Raw genomic sequence first — 14,502 nt, 5'->3', positions numbered from 1 at the left:
AATTCATTAATTTACTAATTTAATAAATTAGACTTGTGATCGTATTTCTGATGCTAAGTATAGAACTGAATTACTGCTTAATTTTAAGATGAGAAATTAAAATTAGGCATGCTAACATATCGCAGTGCAGTATCGTATCTACAATGTCATATCTACATATGCAATTGCACTGTTAGCAGTTTGCAATGGTGGCTGACCAGTACTGTTATTTTTCATCTAGCACACACACTAGTTCACAGGAAGGTTAATTTATAATTTTGGAAAATATATTGTTATGTCCTGGTAATGGATTAACTCTTTTCCACTCAAGGGATTTCATATGTGCAAGTTAGGACAGAGGTAAGAATGAAATAATATAAATTTTATGTTACGTTTATAATAGTGACAACAAAATAATGGTAAAGTGTGTAATGTTCACTTCAAAAATATTTGAGAATTCTCATGTCCATTAAAATTTTAAGTTACCGTCATTCCGATATTATTTTACTTTGTCGTATAGTTAAATTGCTGCACCTGAACCGTAAGCATTTGTGATACGAGGGAACTCATAATGCAAATTATTTAAATTAAAGGTAGTTCTAGCTAGGAACATTTTTGCTGTTAAAGGATCATATGTGAAGGAGACGGCAAAAATTTCCTTGAAACGTGTATAGTGGTGTTCTCAAAATTGCCTTCTTACTACCAAGTAGTAGAAAATTGCCTTCTTACTACCAAGTAAAAGCATCATCTGAAGATTTTTATGTTTGTCTTTGGTGATACTTCTGTTTTAAGTAAATATTGCAAAATTCTGGAATGTTGCTCATACTAGAAGTTTTGATGACCTCATTATATAGAGTAGATTGCTAGGAGTATATTGGCATTGGTGTATTTGTATGCTAAGTGATCGTTTGGAATTTTTTTGTTAGTTTTTATGCTCACACGTTAAGCCTTACCATATTCGCTTATAACAAAAACTTGTTTGAATATAAATAGGAAACCTCTTTTCAGCACATGTAGGGATGAAAGGATCTACCATTTAAGAAACTGTCCATCTTACATTTCCTCTCAGCTGCCAGTCTACGCATTAGTCTTCCACTCCATTTTAAACTATTTTTTTCTTGTTTTTTATTCTTTATTAATGCCTAGTATTAATGAAGCAAAGTCATATAGCATACTCAAACCCCATTACTTCTTAACTGACAGTGTATTAATGTGTTTTAAGATTTTTATATAAACTGTAGATGTATATTAAACTTGCAAAGAAAGCTTTATTCCTTCTTGTTCCCATGAGCAAGCAGATAACGTTTTTCTCATAGAAGATACTTGATAAAAAAATACAGTTCAAAAATTATTCTAAGTTTGTTGTTCTTTTTAATCTCAGAGACTAATCTTTTGTGAGACATTGGTCAACTGATTGCCTGCAGTGTATTAGCTGAGGTAGCCTTGTCCCTGATTGATAAAATTAAAACATTTAAATGCTGTATAGCTTTAAAACTCTAACAACATCTTAGCAACAAATGAAGCTATATGTCATTGAAAAGATTGATTCAAGTTATAGAATTCAAGTTGACACTGAAAAATAAATTTATTTCCTTATTTTTTACCCTAAAATTAGCATATATATTTATGGATTCACTCTTCATGTTGTTACACTAAAAGGTAATGTCAGTTCAATTTACACATTACCTTTGTTTACTGGAATTTATTCTGCTATCTTTAAAACAGTGGCATACTAAATAACGTGAAATGCATGATTGTAGACTGTGAGTGGCAGGGATTTATATGCATCTGAGTTTATGGGCATGGCCTTCAAAATGACTAGTGATTATTCTTGTGAGTCCTTCTAAAATGTAGAGAGAGCAGTATATCCTTCACCAAACAGCAATAAAATTGTAATCCTTCAGCAATCATCCTTAACCTCTGCCAAAGGAAAAAGCAAACTTGACAAGGCATTTGTGCCTCCCCAGGATCTTGTATCATTGGCTATAAAATATGAATGCATGACAAAACTGTTGATTTGTGTTCTCTTAGTGGCTGTTGAAGATAGATAACTCTATCTGTACATTTTACCTGCAAAATGAATGATTTTTTTTCCCTATAATGCAGGAAAAGAAGAGACAAAGGCTGGCATAAATAACTCTTTGTTACTGTTTGAAAATACTCCATGCGGAAAACGATATTTCTGTTAAATTTGACTTTGAATTATTCTATAAGGTCATATTTGACAGATATTCCAGTTCTGGATATAACTACGGTTCCAGTGGGATAAACAGCATAACTCCCGATAACCTCTATAGAAGAAGGTTTCCATCTTTTTCACTTTTTGTTTCTAAATACACAATTAATAGGAAGCTAAGATATCCCCAGAGTTCACAGCTATTGCTTTCTCTTAGATTAACTATATGTTTAGTTCCCTTAGATTATGGTCATCTCTTTGAAACCTGATGAAGATTAAAAGAGTTTTAAATATTCAGTCATTTTATTTACGGTCCTTGTGAAATGACAGCTTTATGGAAACAACCAATAAAACTCTGACTGCTTATTTCTTCTGCCTTGCCTAAAGAAACTAGAGACCTGTTCCAGTCCTGTTTTATTTGTTGTTTCCATTTCTGTTGATTTTAGAATGAGTTGATGCCTGTTCTTGAAAATGGGTGTTTTGTTTGGGTTTATTTTTTTGTGACTTCGTAATTGGGATTGTATTGATCTTTTCTGTTAAGTCTGTGAACACATATCTGATGTGTTGTTTAGATTGCCTTTATGGTTTTGTTCTCTACAAATATTCAAAGAACATTAGTTTGACAACATTTCGTTCCATATGCAGGTTTTGAAATATGTTTGCCTGTTGCAAAATCTGGTGTACATAATTTGTGGTTAAAGTGATATGGCTGTCATGGTGGCCAGATGGTGTTTCTTTAATTCATTGATTGAAGGAAAGTATCTTTAACAAACAAGAGATTGAGATTATCAAGTCACTATGACTTTGATTTTTCTAGATAGAGTGAGATGAATTTTAGCAATTGGAGTAAGAATACTGATTTTTTTGGACATCTTATACTTTTCTGAATGACAATTTTTTAGATATACTTCCTTCCTTTAGATTGTCCATGCCCTAGGCGTGACCACATGCTTGAAGAAGGACACCAAATTCTTTTCTGTTTGGAAGACTCTACACAAGCATTAACTAAAATCTTGCCTGTATAATATAGTATTATTCTGTTGTATCCTACCTGCAGCATTGCCAAAATTTTTCTATGGGATTTAATGAGTATAGTGACTATCTCCACAGAGCTTTATTGTTGTATTATGTACAGTAAATTTTCATAAATCTTACAAGTGAATATATTGAATGTAGTTGTTTCCAGTTTTGTGTCACACTAAAATTAGTACTTGTGGTGTGGATACAAGCATTTATTCATGGCTGAGGTCACCCGTGGCAATCCATTAAAGCAAAATTTGTTAAATAAATTATTCAGTTATTGTTGTGTGACAAACTCTAGCCTGGACCATGTAGTTGTACAGAAACTGCTGAAGTTTATTTGGTCTTTCATGCTTCAAAAGCAGAAGGCACCTTCTGAATTGTGAAAGTTCTAAACATGGTTTTGTACCTCCACATGGAAACTTTGGCAAGACATAACGTACTGAATGCAAGACACGTGATTATATTATTAGTTTCCATGTTTTACCTCCACTCCCTCATTTTATGCAGGAGACTATTGTTTGAACTGATCTAACAACTTTTTTATTACATATGCCTTCTTAAAATGCAATTGTTTCTATAAAAATATGTAAACCATTATCCGTATGATCACTCAACTTGTTTTGAGTCATGGAGTTTACCTGCTTCATTTCATCATTCGAGAGAGATATATGTTCTCAGCGTATACTTTTAAGTCATCATTTCATTAGTATTTAAAGATGCCAGATGCTCTGCTCTGTATTACTGAAAAAATATATTAAATCAGTAAAATAAATAATGATTAATTTTCTGATGGTTTACCATTGTGTCCAACATTACCAGTTAACTAGGATTACAGGAATTTGTTTTTTCGATAAGTTGGAAACAACTGAGCTGCTCTTCCTAAAGTGGCTTTGATCTGAATTAGTATATAGTGTAGCATATACAGCGTTTTGCTGTCTTCAGGTACACCTTCCTAATAATAATAGTAATAGATAATATTAATTAGCCATTAGTAATAGCTAATACTTCCAACATTGTTATGTGAAGAATGAGGAATGGGAAGGTGTTTTATTAGATAGCTTGGATCAACTTGATGCAATGTTGCCATCATCTTATCACACCAAAAATTGTTCCAAAATTCTTTGAACATTAACAGTGAAAGCAGTCTGGGAGAGGTGTAAGAATCATTGGCCATATGAATTTATAAACTGATAAAGAAAACACACTTAGATACAGTTTTGAAATGGAATATCTTACATATTGTAATTTTCTAATTATAAATTTTGAGTCAGCGCAAACATGATTCTTATCCATGTGGATGTTGTGTTAAATGCATAAAACTGTACATGCTGTAAAATGTCTAACAGATTATAATAAGCTTGGAATTAGTTTCAGAAGGAATGCCTAATTAACTATACATATTTATATTTACTGCATTTTCTACAGAAAACATAAATCATGGTAACTCAGCATAAATCACAGTGTGACAAAACATAGAAATGCTTTCAAAGAGATGGTTTTCCACTAAAATTGCATACAGTTGATGACAGTTTATCAACCCTTGTAAAAACAGTTGTGGGCTCATTTCAGTTTGTAATGTATATCTGTTTCCTAAAATCATCGTATTTGCCAGTGTAAGGTGGGAAGGTTCGTGCATATACAGTGTTTGTTTTCTGAAGCCCTTAATCCCATTTCCATCAATGCAGCATTTTCCTTGCACCTCGACAGGCTACTCTTTTAGCTATTACAGTTTTACATGATTAAATCACTTTACATATATTAGTCTCAAAAGTAGTTCCATAATATGTGCATTACACCAAACTGATGTATATAAATTCCTGTATACTTAATTAAAATTGACCATTTGAGGGAACATTAGGATCAACCACTTAAATTATTTTGTGTGGCCTCCTAGCTGAGATAACTCAAATAGAAGAATGGATTCTCATGTAGAAAAGCTTTCTTTTTGTTTTCATTTCAGTTTCAAGTTTTGTGCTTGAACTCAACATTCAGTGTGTTTAGAAATGTATGTCACTTTTTGAAACAAATATTTTACCTTGATATAGCAATGATATTTAGCATTTCATCAATGATCCATCGAAGCCAAATAAACTCCACTCAACCGCAAAGCTAGTCACCTCATTGTAGAAGGTTATCAGATTGGTTAAGCATGATTTTTCCCTTCATAAATCCATAAATCTCAGATCCTTTTCTATAGAAGTGATATCTGCTTTGTTTTCTTATATGCAACTTAGGAAGCTGTAATAAATGTTATTGGAGTATCTGCAAGGATGTGTAGTCTAGAAGCTAAAACAATTAGGATATTAGGAAGAAATTCTTTCCTATGAGGGTGGTGAGGCACTGGCACAGGTTGCCCCAGAGAAGTTGCGGATGCCCCATCCCTGGAGATGTTGAAGGCCAGGCTGGATGGGGCTTTGAGCAACCTGATCTAGTAGGAGGTGTCCCTGCCCGTGGCAGAGAGGTTGGAATTAGATGATCTTTAAGGTCCCTTCCAACCCAAGCCATTCTCTAGTTGGAAATTCAAGGTTCTAATGTTGTAAGCCTTAATGACAAAAGGAACTCATTTGATAAATGTGTTTAGTACCCCAAAAAATAATTGAGCAAATAGAGACAAAGTTATTTTAAGTTTAGATAAATTTCTTATTCTCACGTCCAGTTGGTATGATGCCACTTTCAATCTCCTGTTGAACATGGAATTTGAAAAATTAGATTTTGTTGGTAATTTTGTGTAATCAAATTTTATGAAAATCTGGCATTTTGATAAATCAAATTGTCTGAGGGCAAATGCTGACTTTTAACCCAAAAAGGTGCTCTGAATTTGAGCTTGAAATTGATGTAGTTAAATTCTTGTCTGTCCTTCAGTATCATGAAAAGAAATAAAAATAAAAAACAGCATAATTTAGCCTCTGTTCCTTAAGCTATCATTCACTAGAATCTTTTACTTGATGGAATGAGAAATGGTGCAGGTGACTTTATTCCCTATAAGAAACAAGGATAGCTCTTACTTTTATCTTCGTTACTAACCCTTTTAAGAATGTAACATACTTCACTTGTATGACCAATGCTGCTACAGCAAATTTATAAGTATATTCAACTTAACACAATAAAGTGAAATCGGGTTGAAAAAGTGAATAAAGTGAAAAAGTGAGAAAGTGAAAGGGTTGTTAGGCATTGGAATAGGCTGCCCAGGGAAGTGGTTGAGTCACCATCCCTGGAGGTCTTTAAGAGACGTTTAGATGTTGAGCTTAGTGATATGGTTTAGTGGAGGACTTGTTAGTGTTAGGTCAGAGGTTGGACTGGGTGATCTTGGAGGTCTCTACCAACCTAGACGATTCTGTGTGATTCTGTGTGATTTCAGAAATAGTCCTCATACTCTGAATTTCATTGCTAACACTTATTGATGGTAAAGGAATACCAAATAGTTCAAGACAGTATATTTTCTATTTTTTCATACTAGAATTGAAATACTGAAAGGAATAGGATACATGGAATAAGGGACACATGCAAACTCTGTCATATCAATATTCACGTTTGAACGAGATCAGATGTTTAATGACCATTGTACTCTCTAATACATGATCAGTATTTCATCATTATACGTTTTATAAATAAGTTGGTAATTAGATATGTGAGTAGATTGTTAGTTTTTCATGTCATAAACTACAAAAAGCACAATTGAAGTATTGTATAATTCAGAGCATCCTAACACCTTCCTGTTTAGCACTCCCTCTTATCAAAAGTGACATAAATAATAGCTGATATAATTTGCAGAATCAAAACTAACGAGGAAATCTCATTTTCTCAAAAATGTGCTCAGGATTAATAATCACATTAAAGAAACAGTTTCATTCTACTGTTGATAATTGCAACAGTTATTTATGACTTTCTTTATGATAGATGTTGCTAATAGCCGTTATTAGATTATGTAATTTTACTGAAGCTCTATGTCATAATTTACTAGCTTTTCCAAAGACTGAGCTGTAGATTCACCAGAATTAAGAAAGGCATACATTATAAAACGTAATGAATACACATTTCATTACGTTTTATTTTCTGATTTGGCTTTGTATTATAATTTTAAAATTCCACATTTGGAAGCATCTCTATATTTCTGCAGGAAAAAATACAAGATTTAAGTTCTAATAGTATATATAGTCCACTTCCATTTTCTGGATGCTTTTGCTTTGAAAATTATGTGCTTTGCCTTTCAGTAATGTTACAGATAAAGTGTTTATAACTGTTCTGTTCACTGTATTATGAAAATTCTAAACTGCATTTAAACTAATTTCCAGAATTTTGCTAAGCTCCTTAGAAACCTCCCTTCATGTATTACAGGTGACACTGCTTTAATGGGGCATACCAATTCTTTTGTAGTCCTTTTTTATCCCATGTGATGATAGATTGTCTTCCAAGTTCTGCTATGTGATTTCTTTTTCTAGAGTTGAAATTTCTCTAGATAGTTTCCGCTACATGATCCCATGTGATTCACTTTTCAGTCATCTTGTGGCTGGGTGAAACAGATAGTAAAGGTTTCAAAATCATAGAATCATAGAACCGTATGTGGTTCATATGTAGCTGGTGGAAGGGGAAGAAAATACAGCTCCTGACTAGCCAGTTTGGCTCTCTGATGTACCTCATGAGCACTAGTAATTGTACAGGAATCAGAGGGCAGGTCTCCACAAAGCAACAGAGTGGGCAATGAAGTCTTGCAGATGAGCCTAATGCGGGGTTGGTTGGATTTTGTCCTCTGTGCTGAGGAGAAAGGAGCAGTTCTTCTTAGTCTAGGTTGTCAGCTCCTATCTCAGCAGCAAACTTCCCGTGAGGTTTTAAACAGTCTGGCTAGCCCTAGCTTGTTGCTTAGTTTGCACAGCTGTCAAATGGGACTAGTACTTGCCTACCTCAGAAAGATGTTCAAAAGATGAAATTTAATAATCCTGAGGCACTCATATACCACCGTTCTGAGGGCAATTTAAGTATTTAAACAGACTTTTTAAATTGTTGAATTGCTGTCCTGGTATATGATCTGTAGTTTGCACTATGCCAAGTCCAGACCCAAAATCATCACGGGACTTCAGATTCACAAACGTGGTATCTCTGTTTCATACATTTCATTGGAAATCATTCTTTTGATGGGGGCCAAGGGAAGGAAGAAATAGTGAAGGTTATTTCATGTTTTATTACTATTATTTAATCTTAATTACTATAACCTTACTTTTGGTAACTTCTTGCTTCCTAAATAAATTTCAGGCTGGTATTTAATGTATAGTTTACACATATGCAAAGAAAAAACAAACAATATCACACAACTGACGGTTTTAAGACTAGCCAGTTTAGGTCTACTTTTACTTACTGTCTGTATGACAATTGGTGATGCAAATGGAGTGACCTGAGTAAAATTTACAGGTACATTTGTTAAATAGTCCTCCTTACTAGTTAGGTAAGAGAGAGAGAGAAGCGAGCTGCATCTTTCTGAAAGTCTGAAAGAAACTCATTTAAGAAGCATAATGAGGAAGGAAGGTACTTCTCTGCATTTGATTAAAGCACGTCAATTGTGTGATAAATTTATCTTCTGGGATGTAGTTAATTCAGGTGGGAAAAGCTTTTTTTTTCATCTGTCCTACACCTTGACTGTCCTCATTATTCTTTGCTTCTTCCTTGAAGCACACACTGACCCGGCTTTAGACCATGAATTTGAAACTTTCTTTTCTGCTTGCTCAACTTTGTCTGCTAGCTCTCCCACCCTGTTTAACTTTGTTGGTCTATTTTCTATGTAGTTACTGTTATATCTATGATCACTTTTATCCACAGATGAAAATGGTCACAGATGAAAATGGTCACAAAGTGACCATTGTGGTCACTTGATCTTGTCCTTGCAAAGCTGTTCAATAAGAGACTTAGTTTTTCTGCTAAGAAATTTACATCCACATGTCAATAGCTTAATCTTTTAGCAACATGCATACGCATTTGGTAGAAAGAAGGTGTAGAGTGCAGATGGCAAGGTTTCAGCAGTGGCAGTGGGGGCTACAGGGCCTCTGTGAGGAGAGGCCGGGGCTGCCCCTTGCTGGCCCATTCCAGCTGGCCAATGGCCCCACCGCAGGGCACGGCTGGGCCCAGCAGCCGAGGTGGTGGTGCCTCTGGGAAATGTGTTGTAAGGAAGGGGAGAAAATGCCACATAGAGGAGGAGGGAACAGAAAGGAGAGAGGGTGCGGGAAGTACTCCATGGTGCTAGAGCAGAGGTTCCCCTGCAGCTTGTGTAGGAGACCACACTGGAGCAGGTATTTCCCTGCAACCTGTGAAGAGAAAAGGACCTTTGGCAGAAAAGGACCTGAGCATCCTGGTGGACACCAAGTTGAACGCAAGTCAGCAATGTGCCCTTGCTGCTGACAAGGCTAGCAGTATTCTTGGCAGCATTAGGCAAAGTATCACCAGCAGGTCAGGAGGGCTGATCCTTCCCCTCCACTCAGTGATGGTGAGGCCGCACCTGGAGTGTTGTGGCCAGTTCTGCCCCCCCAAAACCTCCTTGTACACAGGGACACAAGGGAGACATGGACATACTGGAAAGAGCTCAACATAGAGCCACAAAAATGGTTCTGTGATCCTGTGACTGCAGCACTCCATTCCCCACCCCTCCTGTGGCACTCAGGGTGGGCAGACAGAGGATTTGGGAATGAAGGAGTGCAGGTGAGCCTGGGAAGAGGGGAATAGGGAGAAGGAGTTTTAATTTTTGACTTCGTTTCTCAGAACCCAAATCTATTTTAACTGGCAGTAAATTAAACTAATTTTCCAGAAGTCAAATCTGTTTTGCCTGTGATGCTAATTGACAAGTGATCTCCCTGTCTTTATCTTGACCTTTTATCTCAATCTTTTTCATGCTATTTTCTTCCCCCAACCAAACAGTCAGGTTGAGGAAAGAGAGTGAGAGAGCGGCTGGGTTAGCAGCTGGCAGCTGGCCGAGGTCAACCCACCACAGAGGGAACTCAAAGCGATACAGAAAGTAATTTTTCTACATCCCTTACAAATCTAGTTGTCTAGGCAAAACTTGGTAATAAAGATGTGGCCTCTGTAGTTTATTTAAATTATAACTACTGCTGCCATGTGTTGGACAAGATTTTATTCTGTTGTTCAACAGAAAGTAAAAGTGAATATATTGTAAAATTCCTGTAGTCACATCCTAAGTGCTAGCATATACTGAATATAGAGAAGTAATTAATGTCTAGCACTACTGGCACTGTTGTATTTCCAGAGGCATAAAAAACCATCTGTTGCACTACAAGGCATTTCAGGATATGGTGACTGTTTCAACATAGTTTGTAAACAAGTTCTGTGGGTCTGTGAAACCCTGTGTTGTGCTGTGAAATGGCAAAATACTATAGAAGGCCAAATTCTTATTCAAACTCACAATCCAAGTGAACCCTGTTAAACAGATTTGTAAGGTGGAGGTTTGGAGTACATTAAAATAGAATTCTTCTCTGGTCTGTGGAGGCTCCTTTTCTGGAGGCTCTGCTGAACTGCAGTATCATATGTTTGCTGTACATTTTTCTGTTTGGCTTGTATAGCTCCAGGTCACATCTGTGTCTTGTAGTATGTGCCTCTGTAGCTTTTCTTCTACTGCTTCTGTGCTGTTCTCAGTGCTGGTCAGCCTTCTGTGCTGCTGGTGGATATGTCTTGCTACTGAACTGGAGAGTTTTAGGGAGAACACTGGGAACTAGGGATCTATACATTGTCACAGAAATTGTTTTATCCCCCCTACGGTTCACATTGTCTTGTCAGAGCTGCCAGCACCTAGGGGACTGGTAGTAATGAAAGATGTGAATGTGAGAGCTATAGTGTTGCATGCTGTGTTGCTACTAAATTACTCAGCAGCTGTTCAAAACACCTTCAGAAAATACATTTTCTCTTGCATTTGAATGCATTTTATGTAAAACTGATAGGTGGTTTGGCCCCTGGGTTTTGTTCCCAGCACTGTCAGAAACAATCTTCTGCAACCTCTTTTGTTCACCCATCTGGAAAATAACAGGATTATACTTGCCTGCCTTCTGTGGGAGGGTGTAGGTTTTGCTCAACAGCAAATGTTGTGAAAAATACAAATTTAAACACTGGTCTGTGCCTGACATAAGACAAGACATGATCTGACCATTTCCTTCCTTGGCTGAAGTACATGAAAAGACTTCTTCCTGAACCTTCCAAAGAGGCAGATGCTTATTACTAAGAATGTGAATTCTTCTTTCACCTTTAACAGAAGAGAAGCACATACTGCTTTGTTTTGGTAAATTTATTTGGATAAAATACATACCATTATAATCTTTCTGTAGTCTCCTTTACCCCAGATTTCTAACTGTATTTTGTGTAGGTAGTGAATCTGGCACTTTTATCATACCACTTTGTAAATGATGTTTCTTCAATTCCCTTGCTGAGCAGCATGTACACAGTTTTACTGAAAACATAAGGTGGAAATATGTAAGATAAAACAGGCACACAGCAGCACATGAGTGAAGGATGGTGGTTGCTTGATGCAGACAATAATCCCAGCAGCAGCTCATGCCAAATGTATACACAATGTTCTTCAATTTTAGAGCTCAGTGTGGTAATGCACGGAGGTTCTCCCAGCCAACAGTGCAGTATTGCCCATCTTGCTAAATACCCAGATCCTGCTCCAAGGGCTAGAAATGCAAGTGCTCTTTAAAGCCTCTGTTATTTCATCTGTTTCCTCTTAACCTCTTTAAGACTCAGACTTAAGCCCCAAAGGATGTGTGTGTTTTTTGTTTTGTTTTTATGGGTTTGGGTTGGTTGGTTTTTGTTTTCAGAACACAGAGCACATATTTAATAGGGAAATGGCAAGATGGTAGGCATCATCATTAGCTTTCCTTCTAATAACAATTGCAAAAAGTCTCTGAATGATAAAAGGTAATCCTGTGACCTTCAAATAATCACACATTCTGCACACATGCAACAATGAGTTTCACTGAATTTCAGAATAAATTATTTTGAGCCACTTCTGCACATTATAACATCTGTGACAAATTACTTTATTTCCTTGTGTGTTGTTTTAGTTTGTTTTGGTTTTTGTTTGTTTGTTTGTTTTACACTGACCAGCATCTTACAGCTTTTGGAATTAATATATATATATTAAAGTTCTGTTTGCTCAGGAGGGTATTGTCAGTCTTATTGGGCAGGCAATTCAAGAGCAGGCTGAATAACTTACACCAATTAGCTGTGAACTGCTGCTAAAATTCTGCCCATCCGATTAAAAGATGATCTTTCGGGGGATTTGGTAATTTGGCTTTCAGTCAGATTGGACTTCTAATCTTGCTCCCTGAACAGCTGTACCAAGGTGTTAGGGGGCACCATTCTTTTTGGCAGCAGCACAGTCCCCGATTGACTAAAACTGCCCCTTATTAACACTAGGACAAAACACCTTATCACTCAGACAAGTATGGCAGTGAGATCCAAAAAGAGGCCAAGATCTTGGAAAAGTCCTCTCTTTTTTTTTTATAACAGCTTCTGTTGACTCTTATTTTGATGAGTTAGTGTGTAGAAAACTAACCTTATCCAAAGATCATGGGTCCAACACTTTCAGAATTAGTTCTCTTTATACTATGATATATGTGCTATGATTTCAAGTGATTTGTCCATGTAATTTTAATTACAGCTAATTATGTTTTCTGACTGGTTTGCAGTAAGGTTGTGGGGATTTTTGATAGCTTTTATCTTTTTGTTCATGTAGCACTAAATCACCGATTAAACACAGAACAGGTTTTTGCTCTCAGATCTTCAGAATTCTTACTGTGATGTTTTTTTTATTATTATTTCAGTAGACCTTTCAAAATCTTTTTTAAGAAGACAGAGAATGGCTAAGATGACATTTTTCTTTGTGATAAGCAGGAAAACTGTTAAATATACCAAAGGTTGCACATTGAATACAGAAGACCAAAGGGCCAAAACATTTACAGCTACATTAAGTAGGAAATGAAGCTGCACAGAATTGTTCGGTTTGAACTCAAGCTGAGCTGCAGGAAGCTGGTATAGCTCCTCTCACATTACACAAGTTCTTAAACTGAAGATGAACTAACATCTTGCCACCTGCGACTTTTGTGCATAGTACTGTTGCATTTTGTGGTGATAAAATATACCGCTTAAAAATTGATAAAATTGTACGTATATATTCTGTATTTTTCTTATCTCTTTGCAACCCTTTAAACAACGGGATAAAAATTCAGGGATTCTATTCCTGACAAACCTCAACAGATCTTATTAAATGGTGTCTGAACAATTTATCTCTTTCGTTTTGGCTTCTGTTCTTTCTTCATTATTCAGAAGTGACCCCAACTGCACTGACTTCTTAACCAAAGACCTGTCTATCATGATGCCTAGCAGAACCTAGCAGATTCTAGAAGTCTCCAAAATGTATGTTCAAACATTTGAGATCTTTTGGATGTCAGCAACTGACAGAAGCCCTGCTCATTTGAATCCCAGATAACTGAGAATAGTTTTCTATAGGCTTAAAAGAATTTCTGCTGTAAAACTAGTGTGCTTTAAATCATTTTCATGAATGGAGGACACGTAGGCTCCAAAATATTAAGTGATTGATCAAATATGAGCACTTAAAACTTTATCTGCTAAGATTCTTACTTTGTCCTTTGCAGTTTTCCCTCTGAAAATAAGCATTTTGTCTGTTTATGTTGGTATGGAGTTGGTTTATGATTCAAGCCAAATGGGCTATTTCTTTCCTACCTACCGAAACTCATTGTCACAACATTCAGTAGTAACAATGAGTCAGAAGCAGAGCTTCATTTGCTCCCCCATGCTTTCCGCAATGAGAAAAGGATGATAAAAGGAAGACAGTGAAAACAAAATAAAGCTAATTAGTCATGTAGTAGATTTTCTGTAATAGATTCCCAACACAACTTATTCTGCTTATATAATTATATGCAGCGCATATTACAGTTGAATCATCATCAGCATGCACCCAGCTGCTCCTATGCCAGACACAGGTGTTTGGGTTTATTTTTTTTCCTTCCTGACCAGGCAGTAGCCCTTTTTTTTTTTTTTTTCAATTTTTCTTTAATTCGAAAAAAACAATCCAGTGCTGTTTACTGAAAGCAGCAGTAGGATTAGCTGATCTAATCCTGCTCGCAGTATCTTTCTACCCACTCTATTCTTCTGGCTCACAACTGAGAAGCAGATGCATAATAAAGAAAGTTTTCCAGATTCATCGTTAAGCAAAGCAGTTAATATTGACAGAAGACAGACAAATATTTAACTGCTGCAATATAATCAGAACAGTGAGTATGGTCTTTAAAAGCACATTGGATTTAGATTGCTTC

The 14,502-nt window shown here is 36.2% G+C and overlaps 1 protein-coding gene across 1 annotated transcript in view; it reads left to right on the top strand.

The window, feature by feature from the left end:
• The window catches only part of EYS (eyes shut homolog), an 856,207-nt gene that overhangs the window by 708,061 nt on the left and 133,644 nt on the right, over positions 1–14,502 (top strand). The window lies entirely within an intron of this gene.

Source organism: Cygnus olor, chromosome 3, assembly GCF_009769625.2.
Source record: "Cygnus olor isolate bCygOlo1 chromosome 3, bCygOlo1.pri.v2, whole genome shotgun sequence".
Taxonomy (NCBI): Eukaryota; Metazoa; Chordata; class Aves; order Anseriformes; family Anatidae; genus Cygnus; species Cygnus olor.
The sequence above is the reverse complement of the archived record's forward strand: the minus strand, read 5'-3'. Positions and strand labels throughout refer to the sequence as shown.